The 25,582-nt window shown below is 38.1% G+C and overlaps 1 protein-coding gene across 8 annotated transcripts in view; it reads left to right on the top strand.

Moving 5' to 3' along the window:
* The window catches only part of ADAMTSL3 (ADAMTS like 3), a 179,987-nt gene that overhangs the window by 9,528 nt on the left and 144,877 nt on the right, over window positions 1-25,582 (top strand). The gene's annotated exons all lie outside the window — the stretch shown is intronic.

The following is a 25,582-nucleotide window of genomic DNA, read 5'->3' as shown; positions in this document are numbered from 1 at the left end:
CCTTTAAAATATTGTAATCTGTTTGGCATATTTGAGTCATTAGCACTTAAGCCCCATCTTGTAAGAGGCCTTACTGCTCCTAAGTTTTAGGTGTTTTATCACAATTTTAGGCACATTAAAGATCTCTCATATTATTTAACATAATATTTTCGGTATCCAATAACCATTAATTCTTTAATTGGTTGCTTGGGGCCGTACTATATGGACCACACACAGTCACTTTACCCTAATATTGTACCATAACTTCCACTTGTGTTGGTTTTGGCTATTAAAGTGCTTATGTCTGGAGCTAATCAATTAGAAACAATTGGATGCTGGGCAGGGTCACAAGCCTGTACCATATCACTTCTGTGCAGTTGATTCATTTCATCCTGCCTGAGGCAGGTACGGAATAAAATAATGACCGTTTTAAAAGAATGTGGTGGAGATGTGGTATGAATGTAATGCAAAGAAAACTTTAACATGAGAAGTTGTGGAAAAGAGGTAGCTGTTCCTGAGAAGAAATGGAAGTTAACTTTGGTTATAGGAGCCCTTTCCGATTCTTCACAGCATGTTAATAAGCACAGCGTGGTGTTTAGGTGGGCTCCAAACTGAACTCTGCCCTTACAAATGGGGAATGTCTCAAATTTGACAAAATTAGTTTGTCAAGGGCAGATTAGTTGCTATACTGCTAGGTAAGTAAAGTTTCCTAGGATAACCCAGGGAATTGTTTAGCCCTGGGCATGGCTGAGCTGCCCGTTTGTTAAATCTGCTCTGTGACCAAGAGCAGTGACATAAATCACTCAGGAAGAGATCACTTATAGGTAAGCCTTACCTGTGTTCTTTTCAAGTATAGAGCTGACTTTTTCTTGAATGTGCCAATATAATTGAAATTATTGGAACTGCATTATTCTAAAGCTAATGGTCATACAAGCAAATTGTCTGTATGTTTTTCATAAAAAAAAAAGTACTCCTCCATCAAATGGTAGCAGCAACGTGGAATAATTCATTGTTTCTAAAGATTTAAATAATTACTCTATCCACAGAAGTTACTGTATTCTACAGATTATGTGTATTTGGGAATGTCAGCTATATCCTTAGCCTTGTATTTATTGCTAAATATTGTGTAAAAGGCTCATTTTTTTTCTTACATTGTAGCAGGATAGCTATCAATACTACAGATTTTAGGAGATGGTTAAGCTAACAAAGTAGAAGTATCCAAATCCAGTTTTGCTGTTTTGAAGTGGTGTCTTGCATACATATTGGTTCATATTTGTGATTGAAAAGGCAGAATGCTCAGCCTAGTAACCACTCTTTCTTAATCCAGTGATAACATTTTATTACACCATTTTATTGCATCAGCTAGATACTCTTATATTTGTTATTAAGTGTATGTAGGACTGTATATCTTTATATTCTTACTAATGGATTACTGGCAGGGAGAAATGATGGCTAGCAGATTTATATAGGCAAATGTATATCATCAAGAATTTTACACGTGGATTCATTTTAGATTTATTCTCTGGTTCGTTGTTTTCAAAACAGGAAATTTTCTTAGGTTCCTCCAGTCCAAATCAAACCCTCTACAAGTCAGTACATTTTGCCTCCAAAGACTGTGGGATTGATAATGTCTGCAGAGGGAATAACAGCAAAGACACCATGTCTGGATGTTTAAGAAGCATTAGCTCTGGGTTTCTATGGAAGGGAAAGTTTCATAGGTCACATATTCATTGAATAAGCTGTTGGTTGCTTCCATGATTTATGTTGCTGCAATCCCTGCCTGCATTATCATTTTTTCTAACTATCTGTGATATTCTGGATATGAAGGACATAAATGCTGAAAACATTATTGTACTCACAATAATTCTGCCATAACCAACCTGCCAAAAACTACCAACATAGTAAATGTCTTCAAGGCTGAGATTTGCAAGGCCAAAAATCTGATGTCCATTATATGACATAGTGGACTTGGAGAACATCTCTGTGGAAAACCTTTGGATTGTTCTTTTACAGTTGCTGAATGTATTGCACACTGATATGCAGAAAATACATGGTGAACTACATGCCATACGATAGTGAGGATCTTTAAGACTCCAGTAACTTTGACAGAAATATCAGGGTTAGATTTGCAGGTTCTGAGTTAAGTCTGAAGCTGTTTTCCATTTCTGTAGGCAGGTTGCAATTCTGCACCCATCTGGAGTTTTGCCATCAGCCTCAAAAGACCTGTGGTTTTATTCTTAGTTTGAAGATTAAGATGCTGCTTCTAAAGACAAATAACTCATCTGAGACTCTGTAGAAATATTCTGACTTAAAATATTAATTGCTATTGACAAGGTTGCAACTCAGTGACAGCATTACCAGAGAACTTATGTTTAAGTTTCTGAACTTGCTCTAAATTTAGGACTGATAATGATTGCTCAGCCAGTGCTCTTAGAATCTGAACTGCTATTACCCCCAATTTACAATCCAAAAGAATTGAATTGCCTAAAAAATGACTGTGTGTGCCTTGTGACTTGAGACACAAACTGTGTATGAATACTTAGTTTTTAATATGTACTCATAAGTTAAAGTCAGCTATGGGAGATGACCAACAGTACAGATGTCCTCAATGAAGGCATCCTTTTACTATCTCATTTATTTGCTACTATGATAATTTCTGATGAAGTTACCTAAAAGTTGGACAGAGATTCTCAAATCAGTTGTGTGTAGAGCTGCAAATTGCTATTTCCCAAACCAGATATCAAAGAGTCTGGCATGCTCAGAGAAGCCTCAAGTGTAAGAATAATCTCTGACAGCTGCCAGTGGCTTCTAATTTCTCTTGAAAGAGTAGTCAAGAAATGAGGGAATAGCTCTAGGATGATCTTTGATTTTAGAAGATTCTTGAACACTTAGTCACTGATAATTACTCATTGAGGTCTGCTTGGTGCAGTTGGATCTTTCATATTCCTTACCAAATTTGGGGCACAAACAGCACTGAGATGGCAGTTTTGCACAGTACATGAAATTCCATTCCTGCCTTTGCATCACAGAAAATGTACACAATTGATTGTGGTAATATTAAACCCCTTTTACTATTAATCCAGAATTCAAAATTCAGCCATCCAAAATAATGATTTTTACTTCAAAAGAATATACATTTAAAAATCTGAGTCCTTTTAATTTGCTTTTACTTCTAGAACCTGTAGGGTTTGCATATTTATCTGCAGTTTTGGGGTTTGAAGGTTTTCTTTAAACATTTCTCTGTACTCATCTGAATCCCCAGGAGCTATGATGTGGCTTGCCATGAAGTAGTAAAATATAGTAATTTCAGTGATAGTGGGGGCAGATTATAATTGTTTTTTGCCATACTTGTTTGTGTTGTAAGGGTATGCAAGAAGTCGTGGGCATGAGTTATATCATACTGTGCAAATGTTGTACTTTACTGTCCAGTGAGTGTATTAAGGTTTTATACAGTTGATAATACTGGTGATAGTTTTGTGGCTGTGAGCAGTCCAACATAGTCACTCTTGAACAATCCCAGTGTAATTTTTATTAGGCAAAATCCCTGTAAAGCAGAGAGAGTTCGTGCATGATGAAAGAATGGGGGTTTTTTTGAAGTACAGTTTGTTAGTGAGCACAGCATTCCAGAAAGGACACTGGATATAGCCATGGCAACTCTGGAGAGACTACAAAGGCCCACATAGGAACTGTAAAGCACTGCAGTTCTGATATGTCCCATGCACTCACTTTATTGTCAGTGATAGACAATAATTCCTTTAGGTTTTGAGAGCATGCATGTAACTTTCTTTCCTATAAGGGAGAACTTGTTATTAGATGAAGTTATAGACCATCAAGTGCTCTGGAATTTAAGGGTCAGATTTTCAAAATGTCCTCTCTCCAGCCTGTAGGAGGAAGGATGGTTCTATGAACTCCTTTTTTGATGGTCATCAACTATGCAAGGGTGCTAAATCAGTGCAGATAGAGCAGCATTTTCAGAAGGGTTTGTGTTTTGATGACTTTCAGTAAGACTTGAGATGTTAAACACAAACACTGTTAAGTACTCAGATGCATTTGTAGGTGCTTAGCTGGATTTTTCAAAAGTAATAAGATAAATTTCAATTAATCTAATGGAAGCCAGGCATTAGGTGCCTTAGGCACTTCCAAAAGTCTGGCTAAGTATTTCTCATCACATTTAGCTAGTTAAACCAAAACTTCCACCCTTATAATTCTTTTGAAAGAATAGGTTCCTGGTGTGTGAATTCTAGTCCTTGTGTGTGTGTGTATATATTTGATAATATCTGAGAAGTGCAAGTACAAGCATCACATGTTTATAAAGGGAGGGCAGTTTTTTGAGAACTTGGCCTAATAAATCCCTTCCAGACAGCATATTACATAAAGTGTTTAGCAACAATGTTATTTCTGTTTCTAATTTTGTATTTATTAGATTTAACATCATTATGGAGAGAAAATGAAAACAGTATTCTCAGTCTGTTTTGAGAAATGTGGTTTCCAAGAATTGTCTGTTTGTCATGCTTCTGGATGCATTAGAAACACAGTGAATGCAAGTCAGCTCAACTAAATTGTGAAACAATATTAAAACTACAGTTATGATTGCAGTTACTAGATTGTTGTTCTATGCTAACTGTTGTCATTTGTGTCATGGTGGGAGGTCCCAACTGGTTAATGAGGCTGATTTGTAGCATTAAGTAAGTGGAACATTTGTTTATATGTAGAGTCATGTATTTCTGTACTTATGTAATGTTGGTTTTTTTCTGTCATCAGGTGCTTTGCCAAAAATTGAAGCTGCTTAAAATTTATAGGATACAGTCTCCTGTTAGTGCATGCAGGCAGAACGGGGTAACATTTGCAGTGTGTGTACGTGGAAGGACCTGCAGAGGCTCCCTGTGCAGCAGATGAGGGTGTAAAGAGGAGAGCTTTAGCTGCCTCATCTCCTGCCCTTTAGAATCATAGAAGTAAGATGGAGACACCTGCACTGTCACAGAATGCAAAGAATAAGGAATTGTTTTCTCAAGCTTTATTTGGCAATAAGTATTTCCTGGCCTGCACCTTGCTGAAGCTCTGAGAAGATTGCAGAAACTGGCTTTATTCCCAGCTGGCTGATTCAGCGAGAGATTAACCAGCTCCAAAATATCCCCCCTTTTGTTGCAATTTCCCAGCTTGTATACGTGGCTGCTCCAGGCCATCTACTGGGATGGGGAAATGTGAAAGTACTGGTTCTGATAAATTCAGGTTTGCCTCTTCTGATGGGAATTTTCCTTGCTGTCTGGGCTACTGCAGCATTTGTTGGTGTAGCAGTGATGCAGAAGCACAAGCTCAGTGCTCTCTGTAGCTGTATAACCATTGAAATATGCTAAGATATGATTTCACTTCCTCTCCCAAGAGTCTGCTCTTATTAGATGTTTTCAAGGTCTCCCTACTCATTTGGTGTTTTGTTTTCTTGAGTCTCCAAATACTTTAAACTGTTATGTTAACTAACATGGATGTTGGCTGACCAACCCAGTAGCATAGTAGTGTCTTGAGTATTGTCTGCTTGGTAGATGATGTTCTAGTTGGAAACCGCCAGGTACATGCAACATGATACAGATTCTTTCAACTGATCTCATCAGCACTTTTGTTGAAAGCAGACAAGGGAATACATCTATCACTGGAGAGATGGGCTGTGTGTGCTGTTTGCTGTGTAGGGGGTTTTTCTAAAGCCACTAGCTGATAAGACTGCTTGAACAGGCTCTGGTTTTGTCCCCTGATTTTTTAACTTTATTTATATGACCATAAGGTGCTTTACGTGACTAACAGTTATGTTTCCTCTAGACTGGTGATTCTCAGGTAGGTCTTTTCATAGAAAACCAGCTGAGACCTTGGCAGCAGTTAACAGTGCTAATTGAATGGTAGGAAATACTGTGAAAGGAAGACGTAAAACAAAGCAAAGAGTATCATCCTTTCACTGTAAGCATTCCTGGTTTGCCCTCACTTGTGTACTATATATAGTTCAGATCCCTATATTAATGTGGTGGAAAGGCTGGGCAGGAATCAGCTGGTAACTTGTTTCTTTCAGCATAAAAAACTGCCATTATATAAAACTACTAGAAGGGAGATTGAAAACAGTGCAAGGTGGTTGTCCTCCATGTAATGATATTTAGCACTCCTTGCCGTGGTTCTTTAGTAGAAGGTTACAAGGATTTCAGGGGAGACAGGATGAGTATTGGGAAAAAGAAAAGTGAGTCCACAAAAGTGTTCCAGAGAAGTATTGTGAATTCTTTTTTCTGGATATGCTTTTTGTGTGTCCAGTTATTGGTTGCTGTTGGAAGCTGATAGTTCTTGGTCTGAACCAGTTCAGCTCTTATGTTATTTTGGTGTTCCTCAGGGCTACACTTGAGGATCATTGAACTAGAACCAATCCTAGACCTACTGTCACTTATGACTCATTTAAATAACTAATGAAGAAATAAATGCTCTGAACTCCAGAATTATCTGGAGGTTTGTCCTGGACACATAAGAACTCGCTCCAAACCTGCATAGGTGCCTACATTCTGAGCTTCTTCATGTTTGCCTGAAATATGTTTTATTTTTATGTTGTTATTAAATTTTCTCATACAAACATTTTTAGGATATGTCTGGTACTGGTACATTTTCAAATTTTAGAATGATTTTTTTTTTTTAAGTATGCAAGGAAATTTAGGCTTCATTGTTGGAGTAGCTTCTTATTTTTAAACAAACACTAGTATTTCCTTGAGTAAGATAAATAGAGAAATGGCTTGTGATATTTCACTAAATATGGCTTGGCTTAAATTCCACTTTCATTATGTGATCAGTCCTTCTGTAAAACACAAATATTCCAGGCGTTTTCCCTGAATGAGAGAGCACTTGCCTTCACCCCACTGTGAAACTGCACACCCAAATGCTTTTCCCGTTTCCTCTTCCTCTCTCTTTCAGTTAAATTTGGAACACAATAGCTTGGTTAAAACTATAAGGAAAAACCTCCAGAACACTATCTTAATGTATGGGGGTTCACCATACAGCTGTTTATCTCCTGCTAAGAGGAAACTAGGAATGTATTTTTAATGCCAGGAGCTGGGCTTAAAATGCCATTACTTATCTGGTGGGAATAGATTTGAAAATTAGTAAGCAATTAGATCAGTAGGCAAATACATTTTACTGAGTGCTGTAAGTCTCATGGGCCTTTCAAATATCCTGTTAACATCACCTGTTCTTAACAGGCAGCCTTTTAAAGCTTTTCCCTTAGCAGTGTGACTATGAAAGGGAAAAATTACTTTATATTTTTAGGTTTTATTTATGAGTTAATTTTAATTAAAACCCCCCCAACGTTCCTGGTTTCTCCAAGGGAAACAGAGATATACTGGGAACAGTAAGCTTTTCTTGGAGAAAATTTCTTCCTGTAGATAACTATCTTGAGAAAGGCCTTAGCTGGGATAACAGAATGTGTGGGTCTTGTTCTGATCTTTTGAACTTGCTTGAATTATGTCCTTAGCAAACACCAATGATGTATTTGTTTATAATTGATTGTTTTTCTTGCTGAATTTAGACCTCTATGAGCCATCTGTCATATGTCACATAGACACCACTATTTAGAAATGGGGGAAATGCAGGAATTCTAGACCTTTTTTTTTACTGTTTCAAATGTTAAGGCCAGTCCTTGAGAACACAGAGAAAAAGACCTTATCCTGTTCAACAGTAGTGTGGGAGTGTCCCATCATTCATTGTCTGCCAAAAGTTAACTTTGAATCTGTGGCAATGTGAGAACTCATATTCCAGGCACTACAAAACCTCAGTTCTGAAGAAGATGCAGGCTGGGGAGCTCTGTGGACTTCGTTAAGTTGCTGTGCTACAAGTGAGACCTTATTTTTTAGGATTCAGGCTTTCTACTTCAACAGTACAATATCCTACACTTAAGTAACAAGTGAAGTCTGCAGGCACTTTGCCTGAGATATCAGTGGGAGTTTTTCTGGAGTAAGACCTGCCCATAGCAAGCTAACTGAGGCTGAATTTTATTAGTGCTAACTAGTTGGTTATCCTATTTCCTGTTATGTGGTGTGAATCATTCCATCTCTTCTTCATGTAACTGCTATGGACAGATGGCATTTGAAGCTGTGTCTGCAGCTGTTTTCTAGAAAATTGGCTGTATTTGTCTCTCTGGAAAAAAACCCAAACAATAATAAAGATGATTTGCCTGTTGCTTATAAAACTTGCAATAGTTGAAGTGATTTCCATTTTTTTTACATGTTCCTTTTTTATTGTGTGTCACTGAAGACCATTTTATCAGGTGTTCCAGTCCATCCCTGTTGGCAGGAATTTCTCTGAACTGCTGCAGAGGGAAACATCAAAACTGGTCCTTAGAGCATGTACACTGTTTTTTTCAGGGGAACTGAAGCAGAACATGGGAATCTATTTTTTAAAAATCCATGTCCCTATTTTGTCAGAATTATTCTATTCAAAAGATGCCTTTCAGCCTTTTAAGGGGTTGCACTCTTGGCTGCATGGTGCAGTTCTGAGGACGAGAGCAGAGGGAAACACAAGCACACCACCAATAAGGAAGACAGAGTTGATTTCTACATGTAGCATTTTGTCTGTGCATATGAAAATTGACATCATGGTGTTGGAATGTTGACTGTGTTTTGCAGTTTGCTAGCTGCACTTACTGGAAAGCATGTGTTTCAAAGGGAGTTTTCAATTTTTATAAGTCTTTGCTTCCATAATAGCCCAGTCTTATTTTGAATATAGACTTCAGCTATGAATAAAATTTAACTCATGATGTAAGATTCCTCTGGCATGACTGGGAAGGAATTATGGAATTGTTAACCAGTAATGTTCATGTCTGGATCAGAATTGTCAAAGCCAACGTGTAGGTTCCACTATTACCACTCAGCATGGTCTTATTCTGTTCAAGAATGCCTTACTGTGAGAGTAAGGGTACTGAGTTCTGAGATTCTCTCAAGAAAAGCTGCCATAAGCATGTGGAAAGCTTAGTTGACTGCACAAAACCACCCCGTTGTGGGAAATTTTCACTAACGTGCTTTTTTAGCTCCAGATGAGTCTGAAAGAAGAGAGCTGAGGAGTGAAGAAAACAGTCTAGCAGCAATGAAGAAGTGGTACTAGCCCTTCAGCTAGAGAGTAATCATCCAGATAAAATTGGCAAAATTCAATTACATTATCTTTCAGTAATGGGCTGGCCTCTCTCTTCGACCTTCATAATCCAATTAATTTTCCCAGACTTTCAGTGTTATATACTCTGTAGAAAGTTGGCAACCCAAGTTTCCCATGTCATCAACTCTATCCAGTCTCCTGAGAAAGAGTTTTCTAGTACAACATCCTTGCACCTGCTAGTTCTTCCCCAGCTCTTCTCAAAACCAGACTGCTCTGAACACCTTCATGAAATTCTTCCATGTTACTGAAACAATTTACTGATTTTAATAATGTGATTCCCTAGCTGATTGGAAACAGATCCAGTTCCATTAGCCTGTGCTTGTGATGGAGGACCCTGTTCTTTTGATATTTTCAGTGTCTAAGATGGATGGGTTTGAAAGAGTTAGACATCTGTATTATTGTGAGAAATTACATCTGCATCTTCAAGTACCTAGTACCTGTCAGAGTGTATGCTTTTGTAGAGAAAAGTTAGCACATTGTTTCACAAGGAGCATTTAACAAACCTAGAAAAATACAACTCCCCCTTTTTGGTGGTGCTGTGCAGTGCTGAAAGTCTCAATTCATTGCTGAAGTTTTAAACTTTGTTCCTGTGTGCATGCTATATGGAAATCTGTGTGTAGCAGAGGTGATTGCACTATCAAAGTCTCTGGCAAACTGAGGTTGTCTTTAGTTAAGTTTCAGTTTGAATTGTTAGATGGTTGCAGGTTCTTGATGGACCCTTCCCTACATATAAGTTACAGGGCTGCTGCATAAAACAATGATTTACTCTGGCATTATGTTTAGTTGAGATATTAGACACAATCAGAGCCTTTTGCACAGCTAAATGAGAACATGGGTCAAGAAAAATGAGGAATGATGCTTCATGTTGAAGCATCTATGTTGAAGGCTGATGTATTTTACTAGGTTGAATACCTGCTTGAACAGGGGCTTGCAGTGGCATGATTGGTCTTGTAAAATATGGGCCTGCTTGCCTGATCTATTTTTTGTGTTGGAATTGACTTTTTTAATAAAGTAGCTTAGAAGAAAATCCTGTTCCAAATTGTATAACTGACTTTAGATAGGTCAGAAATAATATATGGAGCACTTGAGTTGAAATAAAATTTAGATTTGTGGGGACATGCTTGATTCTAATGGATCTTGCTTTCAGAATCTGTTATTACTCTCTGGAGGCATTTGCATTAAAACTTGTCAAGTTCTGTTCACTGATACTTGTTAAGTTCTCCTCAGCTTTTCGAATACTGGTGTAGCTCATCTACACCCCTTTTTCTATCTGGAGGGCTTTCCTGGCAGCCAGTGCAGTTTGTGTGGGCTGTTAGTACCAGAGGATCTGTGCTGTAGTAGTGATTTCCCCCTCTGTGGATTGCATGAGGGTTGATGTGGTACCAGCTCTTCCCAAGGCTCTGGAGCTGCAAAGGCCTCTCAGTGGGATCAGTCCTGGCTGTTACAGGGGGCACATAAGAGCTCACATTTTTTAGAGATGCGTAGACTGAATCACAAGGCTCTCACCTGTTAGTTTCCTATATCTTGATGGTGTTTACTTTTTTAATTTACCAACTGCGAAAAATTTAATGATTATTCTTAATATTTCATCGTAACATTTCCATGTAACCAGCTATATTTACATCTCAAATGTGCAGTTATTAATTATCATAATAGCTACCTATGACTTTTATTGGTTATTTCTAGAATCTGATTTCAAGTATAGCAAGATCTGTGCAAGCTTTGTTGTTAGGGATGAAACTTAAACTTTATTGGGATTGAATGTTTAATAGTATAATTTGCTGCACATGTTGCAAATACAGGCTTCTATGAATAGGTCCTCTGTAAAAAAAAAGGCATGTGATAAGTTATGTATGGACTTAAATCCAATATGTTGTTATCTTTAACTAAAGGAAAGTATAAGAAGAGATTTACAAAGAAGGGTTTATTCTATTAACTTCAATTTCTTTAAAACCTTTCTCAACTGAAGTTGAATTTGATATCTATGTTTCGACTTTGTTTAAAATGTGCTGTACATAACTTTCTCTGTTCCTTGAATATTATTCTGAAAATAGTACAAATTGACATTTTTCTTATACATGAGAAAAATATGATGATTAGTAGTAAGGGGATTATTTATTTAAGTGGAGTGCCTTGATTTTTTTGTTTGTCCACTCAGAGTAGACTTGAGGATTTAAGTGCAAGGTTTTCTGTTACATTGCTAGAATTTTTTATGTAATTTTTATACCTTGTAAAGAACTGGGAGAAAGACTCTTCCTTCAGGCCCCAGCCTCCCAGAAAGAAGTAATATAGAACACATTAATTTAGAATAGGCATTTGTTCGGTTTCTTATGGCTTTTAGGCATTTTGGAATGATTCTGTGTTTGTAAATGTCAGGAATGAAGAGTTTTGGCCTATTTGAGATTTGGGGACCATATTAAATCTTCTTGGCATAGGCATTTTGACTTGGAATTTAATTATTGTCCCATACTTCCCTTTAAAGTGTGTAGCTACTTCTCTGAGAGTTTTATATAAATAGAAAATCAGGATTTTTGTTGAGAAATAGGTTGTGGGGTTTTTTAATAGAACAATTTGCAGTCAGTCCCTTTGTCTCTTATTAAAGCTGGAGTAACACAAAATGAGGGAAATCACTACATGCACCATCCGAACTTTAAGAAAAAAGGAGCAGATAGGGAAGGGACAAATCTCATTCAGCCATTTTTGAGTGGTTTTCTGCAAGAGGGTAAGAAATTTTACGCCTTGTGTGGATGTGTAGGATTTTCTTCAGCCTTTTTACCTGGAATTACAGAAAGCTTGTGTAAAGGTAGAGAATAATTATGACCTGAGTCAGGCTAGCAAGTTGGCTTTTTTTCACTATAGTCAGGATAAAAGAACAACTCTCTTGGCCAAAAGGACTGGGCTCTGAAATAGAGATGTTCTGGACTGATAATTCCAAGTACAGCCAAACTTGCAGAGAAATACACAGGTAAAGATTGATATTTGGGTCTCGTTATTTAAAATGGATGCTGTTTAGGCTTTTTATAATAGTCTTTTACTCTGTGTAGGGTGCAGAGGAAGCCAGGCCTGTAAAAAGTGCAAATGAAAATAGGATTACTGCCACAGATAACTTCAGCACAGCTTAACAGTGAGAGTGAGACTGTCTTATTGTTTCCAATTTGCAAAGCAGTGGAAAATGTGAAGAAATGTATAATTAGGTGGGATAAAAACAGATCATCTGAATCAGTAAGATCACAGTATTTCACACCACTGCAAATTCACTAGATTGTGAAGGTTCTGCCTGTGATTGTAGTCTGAGAAGTCACAGATATACAGGGCAAAAGGAATCTCCTGCAATTAAAAGGGCGGATGAATTTATTTCCCTGCCTTTGCACAGTCCATTGTTCTTGGATTCTGTCTGTATTTTGAAAAGTCTTAGAATGCTAAAGACAAACATATGAGAATCTGGAACCATGCTAAAGCTTTAGATACTGAACTGTTAGGGTTGGCCTCCAAGCTCACATTAGCTTGTACTGGCAAACTAAGAGCTGACTGCGGATAAGAAAATTCAGGGGAGGTTATTGCCACAGATCCTTCCAAAAGTGCTCAGGAATAGTTGAAAAATATTCTGTAGGAATAGTGCCCTTCTGTAAATCTTTAAAATTAAACTGTACTGTCAAGAATTCTGTTTAGCCTTACCTACAAGTGGTGGTGGTAAAAGAACAGCTGCTAGACATAGAAGAGTAGATGATTTTGCACCACTGGTTAGACATGAGGCAGGTATTGAGGACTCCACATTTCCCCCTGCTCTTGCTGTTTTTAAAAGTAGTGAGCAGAGTATCACTTGTCCTACAAGAGGCATGACAGCTTTTCAGCTTGTCAAAAGACAAGGTCAAGTGGACAATCCAAGATTGCGTGTACTGTTTTGGAATTCAGTATATCAAAGATGCTTTTGAAAAGTTTTTCCTTAGTAGTCATCCTACATCTGACAAAAATAGTGGTATTTTCCACTAGACTAAAGCAGGGGAGGCCTGAACGACTTGCCATCTAAAGAGTGTCTCTGGCACTTAGAGCTGATTGCTCATTTTGCATGCAAGACAAATGTGTTAAGAGATTTGATTGTATCAGCAGCAATAATGAGAATCGGCCCCTCCACAACCTTTCCTGTAGTGGTCAAGGTAGGAGGGCTTTTCAGTAGCTTAACTACAGCCTCTGCTTTCTGTTCAGTTGTGTATCTGAGTTTTAGTTGCAGGTAGATTCAGTGAAATGCCAGGAATTAGGTACCTGCTGAAAATTTATCACCTCCTACAGTTAGATTCTTCAAACTGCTGGTAAAGAGAAGGAAACGACCATTTATCTTATCCATCTGCTCTGCCATCATAAACTCCAGTGTGATATTCTGAAGGAGTAAAATTATTCTGTTAAATTTCCTGTAGAAAGATAATCATTACTGGAAAGCAGTGCATGACTTATGACATGTCTCAGTTCATCTGTCCTGGGAGCTATCCATCGGACGGACACATCTGCTTCTGTACACCCACACAGGATGGGAAGATATTCCTCCACAGGAAGGTCTTCCGTTCCCTCAGCGTGCAGGTGGTATGTATTGGCAAGTCACATATGTGGATGTGGTAGCCAAGTTCCCAGAGTAATGCACAGAGAGTGAAGCAATTCACTCAACTCCAGCTGCTTGAATGAGAATGCAAGAGGAGCAGGTAGGAATACAATCACATGGACCATCTTTCAATGTTCCCTCTGTGATAACTGTTATAATCACTTATACTTGCTACTGGCTGCATTTGAAATATTGACCATTAGAAGAGTTAAAATGGTATGTTGGTGAGATCAGTCACAGAGAAGACACTTGGTGCTAAAAATACTTAAAGAACATGCAGAGCATTTAATAGGGCATCATACATTTTTAAATTCCAAAACATTAGACAGTGTTTTGCCTTTGAATAACAGATGTTCTTCAGTGCTGTCCGTTTTTTTTTTAAATCCTTTTCCTGTTCATTGAATGTCTTTCTGTAATCACATGGATCCTTTTAAAATTGCCTAATGAAATTTGTTCACTGGACATGGAAGACGGGTGGTAAAGTTGTAGTGTTGGAAAATATCCTGATAAGAGCAGGCACCCTGTTCCGAATTAGCAGTTTCTATTTTCATTTTATTTCTGACTTGCTCAGCTGTGTCTTTTAACATTTCAGCAATTGTGGTTCATTCAGAGGATTTATTTCATTCTTTCCAGCAGCAGAGCCTGTGTTTATCTTTTCTCACCTCAGTAAGAGCCCTTTCCCCTTCAGCATATCAGTCCTCCAGCATTACTGTACACATCGAATAGAAGAACAAAAATGAGTCATTAAACTAATGACCATTAGTCTTAACAGTTGTCAGAGAACAGATGCCTGCAGCATCTGTCATGGGAGCTTTTAATTGCTCTGGGGTTTGCTGCTGAAGCAGAGTTATCTAAGTAGTGGGTTATTAGTGAGTATACATGTGAAATGCTGTTAGTAAATGCTGGCAAATGAACTGGGACCAGGAAGGGGACAATCTTTGGATTAGTGGTGGGTCTTCTTTCATAGTTGTATTATTTCCTTTTTGTTCAGATACTGACTTTTTCTAGTTAGCATTTAATTTTTAATGTGGGTAGTGTGTCTGGCTCAGTACAACACAGAGTTAAAACTTTGCCCTGCTTGAGATGCTTTCACTGGCAAGAGAGAAAGACAAAATACACTTGAACAACCATCCTCTCTTCCCCCGAAAAATGAGAGGAAACTGGAAAATGGATGGATGGTAAATATCAAGGTTGGCATCACTGGACTGAGAGAGCAGTTAAGCTGAGATTTAAATGTGGCAAATTAGAGTGCTTGGAGAAGTGAGTAGCAGTGTTAGAGCAGCGGACCTCGGTCTAGGAAAGCATTTCAGCAGCAGCACATCAGGTGGGAATGATGAAGATACTGGAAGACATTGGCAATAATCTCAAAGTGGCAGGTGAACAATAAGACAAAAGTAATTTTTTAGGGAAAAGGATTTACTGGGAAGTAGTGTGCTTTGCCTAGTGACTGGTTTATCAGTATTCCTGACACCTGTAAAGCACTAAAAGCTTAAAACCTCTAGAGTATTTGCAGAAATGCATTTGAGACTTAGAGACTGCGTGCTACAAACAGTTTCTTTAGGGAATTTCTTTTTAAAATCATGCTGAAACAGGTGTGCACACGTGGAGGGTGCTTGGCTGAAAGGCATTCACCTCATGTGCCTTATTAATAACCTTAAACCAACATTCCTACAGCAGAGCCATGACAATTTAACTGCTTCCTTATTGTGAGAATGTGCCTGACTGAGGCAAAATGCAAGGCTGCTCAGTCTAAAAACCCTGCAAAGGGACTTATTGCAATGGAGAAAGAAAAGCAGACGAAGAACTTGGGTTAATATCACTAAAATTATCAGAAGCTGTGGAAACTAACAGTGGAAAAATCACGTTTTCCTCACCATGTGTTAGATGCATTCATGTGCTGAGCTGTTGTAAATCATGTCAGCCTGGGAGTGAACATCTGGCTGTGGCATTCTCTACAGTCTGGTTTCTCTCAGGTGAGAAAGGATTCCTCAGCTAGAGGTAACAGGGAGGAGAACCATTTTGATTATTTACACTCTTATTCAGGGTGGTCTGTCTTTTGTAACTCTGGGATACACCCCCCTCCCCAACCCCTCTTTGAAGAAATGCTGAGAAGATGGTAGCAGGTGCTCTTGGGGCTCTGCTGGTGAAGTGGATGAAGAGCAGTGTTAGCACAAGCTCTCCTGGGGTACTTACAGGACCATCCATTGAGAAGGTTTGTGATGGTTTGTGATTATCAGAAACTTTCTGTTTTCCTGATCTGTCAAAGTTGTTTAGTTGCATCCTTTTTGGGTTTTGCTACTTGAGTTTTGGGCTATTTGATCTGCGAAATGGTTGCACCAAAGATGTTTTTTCCCATTAAGAAATTATTCCAGTTCTTGGTGGCTGAGAGTTTGCCTGTTTCCAGGTCTTTCTCTTATGAGAATTTGTAGTCATTTACAGTAGCAGAGCAATTCCATCCATTTCATCTACCTGTTTCGTTCTTGACAAACACCACGCTGTTGCTGATGACAACATTGTATAAACAGTATGCAATGAAGAAAAATCACTAGTGCTAGGGCAACCTTTTTTTGGGGCCGAATACTTGCCAGTTTTTCCCTGGCACCTGAATCAGAAGCAGATGTACAGAGGCTGAGGGCAGGGAGAAAACTCTGTGTTTAGCAATCAAAGGCATGGCAGTGCCCTGCAATGTATGATAAAGAATCACTGTTCAGCCTTCCCCACATGACAAAAGTCTCTGGTTTTAATTGCACTGAGAACAACTTTAATGTCAAAATCTTCACTATTTAGCTCTGAAGTATATAGTGGTCTAGTTGTTGGGTTTTTTCCCTAAGTGCCGTGGTTTTAATACCATTCCATCACCCCACACATTTCCCTTCTTTGTGTTTTCATTATGCAACAGGAATTCTCTTAAAAGTCTGGATCTGCCACTAGTTCTAGCAGGTGTTTAGCTTCTGACTGCCAGAGGTTTTTTCTTTATGCAGCTTATGGATGAGAATTTCACTGCCCTTAGGCACCATTTCAACTGAAGTATATGAAAAGCATGTTACTGTGTCAGTTCAAATTATATCATTATTAAAGAAAAAACTAAAAAGGAAATTAAATATAAATAATCATACTAACATAACATAACATTAATAACATTAAGGTCATAATTTAAATTAAAAAGAATTGGGAAAATCTGAGTCAGGAGTCCCATGTCATTCTCAGCCAGACTCTCCTGAGAGCAGCCATTGTAAATGAGGATAATGACAACTTTGAGACATATGAGATCTCTTGATGAATGATACTATAATAATACAGTATATAAGAACTAAGTGTATTTTTTAGCTCTGTGTATTATACTGTGTAGGAACTAAGTATTGTATGAAGTCCTGTCTCGTACTTCCCCTCATCATTAGCCTATTTACCTCATAGTGACTAACACTTTTTTGCAGTACCCAGCAGTGTCCTAGACCCCATTCTGCTCACATATAAATATATGAATTGCTAGCCACCTGTGTTACCTTTCTTGGGGTGTTTAGATCTGCATGTGGAATGGTTGCTCATATCTAACTGCGGGTGTTGTTCCTTAAATCCTGAATCCTGCTGTCACACCAGTGTGGGCATGTCACTGTGACCAGGTGAAAACAAGGAAGCATTTTGCAAATGCTTGGCAGAATTGCTAACAAAATGGTGCCATGAAGTTGCACCTGCCCAGAATTCTTGCTTTATGTTAGTTTTTAGGAAGCTTTTTGTTTAGATGAAATATTTGGTTACCTGGGAGCACTCACACCTTCCTTATGACCTTTCTTTAGCGTTATTAGAGCAGTTACCCGGTCTGAATACTGGGGAAGGGGATGAGAAGGAAGTAATTTTTTAGGAAAGGGTGATGTTGCTCTTGCAAACCTATTGGGTGCTGTGTATCCCACTAGGAAAGGATTAGGCCCCTGCAGCCCATAGCCTGCTACAGCTTCTTGTTCATCTCATGAGAATTGTCATTTTTTTGTGGTGTCATGGAATAATCCCAAGGTCTCTGTTAATGCATGGCCTGCCAAAGCTATTAAGGTGTCTTGACCCTCCATGATGGAGGCTCCTACCACTCAGTAAAGAAATGACACTATATCCTTTCTCATTTCATTTTGTTTGCTCCTTAAGCAACGAGAATCGTCATTCAGTGCATGTGTTGATTTGTTGGGCTTTATAATCCCACTGCCTCTGAAAATGATCCTACATAGCCTTCAACTATGCTTTTTTTCCTTGCCTTTTGTAAATAAATCTAAAGATTATGCTTCAAGTCTCCCCCAGTGTGTTGTTGGACCTGTAATCATGGTCATAGACAAGTAAGACTGTCTGCTTCCTGCAAATGAATGCAATTGTCAGCAGCTTGCCAGTTTAACAACAACAAAAAGAAATCTTTCACCACATGGTGTTTGTGATAAAGGACTCTAACAAAATGTCCTGGTTTTGGCTGGGTGGAGGTAATGTCTACCTGGTATAGTGCTGTATTTTGAATTTAGGATGAGAATAATGTCGATGTTTTAGTTGTTGCTGACCAGTGCTTTCACTAAGTCAAAGACTTTTCAGCTTCTCATACTGCCCTGCCAGCGATGAGGCTGGGGGTACACAAGAAGCTGGGAGAGGGCACAGCCAGGACAAGTGACTGCAGCTGTTTTGTGCACCCTTTTATCATCATCATTACAATTGTTTTCTTTACCTTTTCTCTCCTATTAAACTGCCTTTATCTCAAGCAAAGAGTTTTACCTTTTTCCCAATTTTCTCCCTCATCCCCGTGTGGGGGTGAGTGAGGGAGTGGCTGTGTGGTATTTACCTGCCTGTTGGGTTAAATCACAACACAGAACTTTAAAAAAATATTACAGATTATCCTGGTTTCTTTGCTAAGGTTTCTGGTAGTACTTTTGTAGCACTTTTTTTTTTTTCTGTGGAGATCGTAAGAACCCTTAGAAACTTTCAGTGAATAAAAGATGGAGTTCCATGAGAATGTGCTCCAATAATGCTGAATGGACTTGTTTTATGACAAGATTTTTACCAATTAGTAGGTAACTAGATAAAGAATAAAAAGAGGGTTTTGTCTGAAATATTGGAACATATGGTGAAAGGAGGGATAAAAAGCCTTTTTAGACTTCACTCACCTATGTCTTTCTTGCAAGACTTTAAAAAGAGGTTTTAATGAAATAGTATTTTCTGTCTTATTTCTAGATATTCCTTGCCTTTCACTGTTTTTAGCACAGCGGAGAATAGATAAAGAGGAACTTAGTACAGATTCAATCTTAAACCACAAAAAAACCCACAAGCTTTGAGGAACATGCAGGTAGAATCTTCCCTCACCAGTATAGTATATGCTTTATCTATATGCTATAAAATTTCTTTTATGTTGTATCTAGGCATTGCTGTGCCCATTCCCCAAAGGCTAAACTAGAGACTATTAGGGAAATAATTGGGTATTGCATATTTTGAAAGCAGAATCTGATCCACAGTCACTAACTTTCTGACAATAATTGGAAATGAACTGCTCTAGGGTTATCTCATCTGAGTGCTGAATTTTTCCCTTTGGCTCTTATTTATACAAAACTAGAGAGAATTGAGTATGCAGTGTTATTCACAGACCTAATAAGTGGGATATTGTAAGGGATGTTGTCCTGCTGCAGATATATTTGGGCCCTGGTTCTGTAAGGATGATGGTGGGAACTTTGCCATTGATATCACTGGGAGCAACTTCAGTCTGTTACTGTGGCTCATTTTAGAGGAAATATTAGGCACTCCAAACAAATCCTTTGCAGAGAGGGTAGAGTCTGCTGAACACAGAGTTTAGAAGAAGCTTCATTGGAAGAAGGAAAACTCCAGGGTTCATATTTCTTTTAGAAATATGAAACAGAGTTGATATTTAAGCTGGGTTTTGAAAGTAAATGAGATTTTGGCTAAACAGTACAGCAGCCTTTCAGTGAAACGTTTAATCTTTTAGCCAGACAATAACAAGAGAAAACATAAGTAGTTGTTGATAAATATCCAAAAGCTTAATCATTGGTATAAATTTTTGAAGGCACAGAAAAAGATTTCAAAATATGTTGATCTCAGCCTGCAGCCCAAGCTATGCAAAAAAAAAAATGTATTTACATTTAATCAAGAAATATCCTTTTGAAAAGACTGGAAGATAATATCTTAATTTAAAACCAAAATTATCTCCATTATTCTTCCTGTTTCAGTGTTAGCTTAAAGTTGTACAAACCCACAGCCTGAAGGAAGGTTTAGACTGAGCACTATTGTTCTGGTGACGTGATGTTAAGCACATTCCAGTCAGTGGAATGACTCAGAGTGCTTGAATGGGTGCAGGATGGTTTGAACAGCAGAGGTGATGTAGGCAGTTGCTTTCTTGCAGCTGTGAATATGATTATAGTTACAGCTGAAATTCAGTTTTCAGTAGTAGACACTATTGAAACAATAGCTGAACTATCAGTTTCCAAATTGCTTTCTGACAGCATTTTACTGTGTTGTAAATAGGTGTGTTATGCAAAATACCTAAGAATTGTCTTTTGCTTATCTTTGTATTTATCTTCAACCTACAGGCACATTTTCCCAAGCTTGTGTCATTTCTTCATGTTCTAACAGGTCTAGAATGAGAGATGCGAGGAAAAATCATTAGATTTGAGCTTAAATCAGACATGTCTTCAGTCTGCTTTTGACTAACACAGATTATGCCACATGGAACAACAATCTTTGAGTCTCACTCTTGAGTTCTGTCTCCGGAAGAACTTTTGATTCAGTTTTTCAGGTTGCCTCCTTGTCTCACTTGTTATTTCCCTGATAAAATCTGACAGTCAAATTCAGTGTTTCAGGGTTCTTTGATGAAGAAGTGCTTGGCTTCAGTTCAGCCAAGTCCTCTTCCATTTTTTAGGAGACATGACATTTATACTTTTAATTCTGATTTCAAAAATGCTGGCCTCTTAGTTTAATATTAATAATTAACTCGTTGGCCTGGTCTGCAGAAATGCTGAGCTGCTGGCAGCTTCTGTGGAAACTCCCTTCACTTGCAGGGTCTTTAAATGTTTCAGAACGTCCAGCGTTAGGAAGCTGGTTTTGTAGGTCTTGGCCATGACAAAAGCTAATCTGAGTCTTACTAGATATTTATTCGTCAGAATTGCTTGCTCTGGAGATACCTGAAGTTCTGAACTGTTAATGTGACACTGTTTATCTGCTAACACGCTTTTTGATGTTGTGATGAAGCTGGAGTGCTGTGCTCTATCTTACATTTTGGTATTGGAGTCCTTGAAAATCCATTAAACTGAACTGCTATTTAGCTGGTATATTACTTCCCTGGGGCATAAATCATGTGCTGCAGCAGCTTAGGAGGCAGATATTTAACTTGAATTAAATGGGAAGGCACACATTTTGGTATATGATTGGACTTGCTGTGCATATTAATCTGACAAACATGTATTTACAAGTCATTAAAAATGCACGTAGTTTTTCTCATTTTATTTGCTTTTCCCATCTTTTTTCCCTACAACAGCGATTTTGGAAATGAACACTCTCAAGATCCTGCCCATTTTCCGCTTCCAGCAAGAACTAATAAAAGAGCCACAAAAGTATGGAAAGCAAACTGCCTTCACTGTGCTGGTCTTTTCTTTATAGAATTTACTTTGGGCAGGATAGTGCAGTTGTTCATAGCTATAAAGGTTTAGGTGGCTAGATCTTTTATCTTTCTTTCCTGTTCCTCTCTTTAAAAACAAGATTTTGAGGCAGTTTCAGGAGGAGCATGGCATTTTGTCATCTTTAGCATTTGAAACAGTCTTGTAGCTTTCATCTTCATTTCCCCAAACAGTTTGTTCTCATTATGCTCCCAATGTTAGCAAGTACACAGGCTTACTTAGGGAATGACTGATTTGAGTCTAAGTAATGTTGATTTATGTTAAGAGTACATAACAGCAGAGTTCTTACTTTTTGTGGTTCTTGGTGCCAAGAAACTCTAAAATTAATTCCTTTGTACCTGAAAGATTACTGTTCTATTTCTAATTATGTTCCAGTCATTTCTTTGAGACATTCCATTTGTTTTCTCATCTTCTTGACCTTCACAGCTCACATTTAGCAGAAATCTCTCTTTCTAAAGCTGCTGCTGTTTATATATAAATATGGAACAATTACTTTCCAGTCTACTGGTGACTGTGATTAAATAGAATGGTGGCATGTTATTATGAGGTTTGCTTGAACTTTGTCTTAGCCTTTGTATCAAGCTATCTACAAGAATTGTAGACTAAACTACATTTTTAATTTATCTGAAATTACAATAACATTTTAAATCCTTGGATTAAATTGTGAATCTGTAACTTGGAAGGAATGACCAGTGATTAATATTTGTAATTTTTAGTCATAGGAAAACTCTCACTTGATAATGACAAGTGAGCTGGATGGCAATAGTTAATGTGAGTCCTGGGTATGAAGGAAAAAAAGAGCAGTTAAAGTTCTTTGCGTTGTGTGGTGGTTTCAGAATGTGCTAATGGGGATTCCTTTGGGGTCAAAGTGAACCAGAAGTTGTGCCCCAGCAGCACACCTACTGTGCTCAGCCACTAAGAGATCCTCAGTCAGCAGGATCAACTAAAGCTAGTTGAAAATAAGCCTCTCTCCTTCACATGTGCTGTGTGTGGGCATTCAGTCCTACCCAGCCACACTCCTTGCTAACGTCAGCAGGGGCTGGGGTGCACTCAGTAACCGTCCCTTTTACTCTCATTAATAAAATAGAAAATCCTCAAATCCAGCAACTCCAGCTCAGGCAGATGCTTCCAGTCAGTGACATACAGAGCAGTGAAATGGGGCAGCAGGAAAAACGACAACCTGCAGCTCTCGTGCAGGTGGAAGGAGCTCTGAAAACCAGAGGTTTGGATACAGGCTGTTCATTGTGCCTTCTGCAGTTGAAAGTGGAAGAGTAATTTGGATTTTAAGCACTCAGGTGGGGAGTGATGAGTGAGGAAGAAATCACAGCTTGAGATCAAAGCTGTGCTCAAAGCATAAGCCTTTGAATAAATCAGTACCATTTCACACTTCCCAGGACCTACCTGCTTATCAGGAGAGTTCTCCTTGATCGCACAGGTAGAATGATGTAGCATGGAAGACCTTATTTTTCCAGTTTCTGACTAATAAGTTACATGTTCTAATCAGCTAGACAGATTTTCAAATACTGATCTGTTTCCAACTTACAAATTTTCTCTTTTTGTCAGTAGGTAGTGCATACTTTCTTGCTACGTGATATATTATTTTCAATGAATTTTATGTAGTGATTATTATTGTATCTGGCTTGGATATATTATCACCTTCTACTGTCTTCATACGCTTAAGAAGATCATAAAAGCTGATTTAAAATGTCTGTTCTAAATCTTGAGTGTACTTGTAACTTGACACATTTAACTTAAAGCTATTGAGATTAAACTGGCCGTTAAACGGACCTAAAACACTATCATGAAATGTAGTTGTTTTCTGAAATTTGCACTTACAGTCTTTACTTTAAAACATGAATTTATATCAGATTAGCTAAGTCATTCAGAGATGATCCCAAATATATGTAAAACCACAGACTGCTGAAATTTGAATTAGGTTTAAGCCAAAGTGCCTATAGAAATATAAAAGCCTCATAAGGAACACTGGTAGATTCATCAGTGGGGAATAAAATGGACTAAGTGGAAACATTACATTTTGTGTTCAGTACCATGTATGAACGAAAGTGCATCGGGCACATGCAGCTTCTTTGAAGGTACTTGTATCTAGAAGGGAAAAAAATGTTTAACTGCTGCTTTGGTGAGTGGATACGAAAGAGTTCTTTGAGATTTGAAGCTTTAAATTTTTTATAATTAACTTTTTGGTTTGGGTTGTTTATCAGATGTGATTACTTGGCTTCAACATAAATTTGCCATGACAACTTATAGTGTGTTCTTAGTAGTGTTTTGGGGTTTTTTTAATTAATTGCCTTATGCATTCTTTGTTACTTGAGTTATACTAGATAGGCAGCAGTACCTTTTGCTGCAGTTGGTAGATCAGTTTCCATTGAAACCTCCTGTGTAACTTTATAAAACATCCTTCTTTTACACTGAGTTTTTCCATGCTTGGAAGCTAGAATTTTGCTTGCCTGCATCTAGCAAGCATTCTCCTGCTTCTCCAGTGCACAGCTGCTCATTAGCTGTTAACAAGAAAATTGAATGTGTTAAAAGCCCTTAGTTTTTCTTGTCATGTTTATCAAATTGTTATTTCAGCTTCAAATATTGGCATCATTTATATTCAGAGCATAATGGTGGTTAATGTCCAAAGACTTCCTATTTTCCTTGTTAACTTATAAAGATGAGAAATACAAGGAAGTTAATTGCTACATATCCTACTGACAAATTTGTTTATAGGAAATTAGGCAGCAGTGTGATATATTCATTTACCTAAGAAATATGTGGTGGGCTAATTTTGATTCTCTTCTGTCTGTAATTTAGGCAGCTCTTTCAAAAATATTGTTATAAATCTAACTCTTCACAGTATTTTCTTCTGAAGTATTTTACAAATATAAACTAAACTTTACAATACACCATTAACACAAGAGATAGAAATGACAAATAGTTTAACCCAGGCCACTTGAGATTTGGAATGCATCTCTCCTATCCATTACCTTGTGCTGAAGTCATAGGATTACATCATTGCCATATTCCCTTGCAGAGGATCTGTCGATAGCCCATTGAAACCACTGAGGGAAAATGCCAGGTTGTGTCAGCCCAGTTTATGTCTGGGTTGTCCTTCACGTGTCAGGGCTCACAATGGTTGCAGCCAGCTTGGGTTCAGTGGGAGGTGTGGCTGTGGACCTCTTATGGGGAAACTGTTGTTATCAAATGAAGATTTATTCTCCATATTTTATCATTTAATTATGCAAAAATAAAGTCTGTTAGCTAAAGTGTGAAAGTGAAACCTGTGCTGCGGTAAACTTTATAGAAATGTCATGATAATATGATGTGAATGTGAATTACTCTTATGTAGGCCTGGTGAAAAAAATCCTCTTTAAAATCTTGTTCAGTCTTGCATGCTGAAATATGACCTTTACCCTAGTCTAGACATGTCTTTTGCAAGCTATTTCTAGTTTATATGAAAATTGCTTGATTCAAAACAAGTATGTTAATCTGATGCTGTCACGAGTGATGGGGTTTGCAGTGTGAGGAGCTGACAGCTTCTTTGGGGAACAGGGTAAACAAAAGCACTGTAAACTTCTCCAGACCCATCCTGGGAATGAGGTGCCATCTGCTTTATAGGAGATAAGTTGTGAGCTTCAGAAAGTGAATTTACTGCAAGAGACAAGCTGCAGAAGGTCTTGCCTTCCTTTTCCACCACAAACTGCTGAAATTATGTTGATTGCTTTTGAAATCTCTAGTTATCTGGAATTATTACACACCTATGTTTGGTACAGTTCTAGCCAAGAGCCTAGAAAATGGGCGATGGCAATTGCTAGCTTTCATGTAAAATTACTGTGCATATGTCAAAATATACTGTTTAATTAAACCCCTATGAATTAAGTTGACTCACTGGGAAATGCCCAGCAGTAACTTGTACATTTTGGGCCGCCTTTTCTTTCCTGAAAGGTTTCAACTTTTTGGAAGGTAATCTTCATCTCCTTGCCCTGTCCTCCCTACCACAGCTGAACTCAATATTTGGCATTCAAAAGATAGTTGCTTATTTTCTGTAGTATGCAAACCAGTTGGCTTCTCAGGGCAGAGTTACAGTGCAGAAGAATAAGGACAGAAGAGTGTGCAGTACATTTGCTACGTGTCAGGGATGCTTCAGACCTAAAGTGTAATGACAGGGTGTTCATCCAGTATGTTTTCAGTGTGCTAAGCACATTTCAGG

The sequence above is a fragment of the Chiroxiphia lanceolata genome, chromosome 12 (assembly GCF_009829145.1).
Source record: "Chiroxiphia lanceolata isolate bChiLan1 chromosome 12, bChiLan1.pri, whole genome shotgun sequence".
NCBI classification, from domain to species: domain Eukaryota; kingdom Metazoa; phylum Chordata; class Aves; order Passeriformes; family Pipridae; genus Chiroxiphia; species Chiroxiphia lanceolata.
This window is presented reverse-complemented; position numbering and strand designations above follow the sequence as displayed.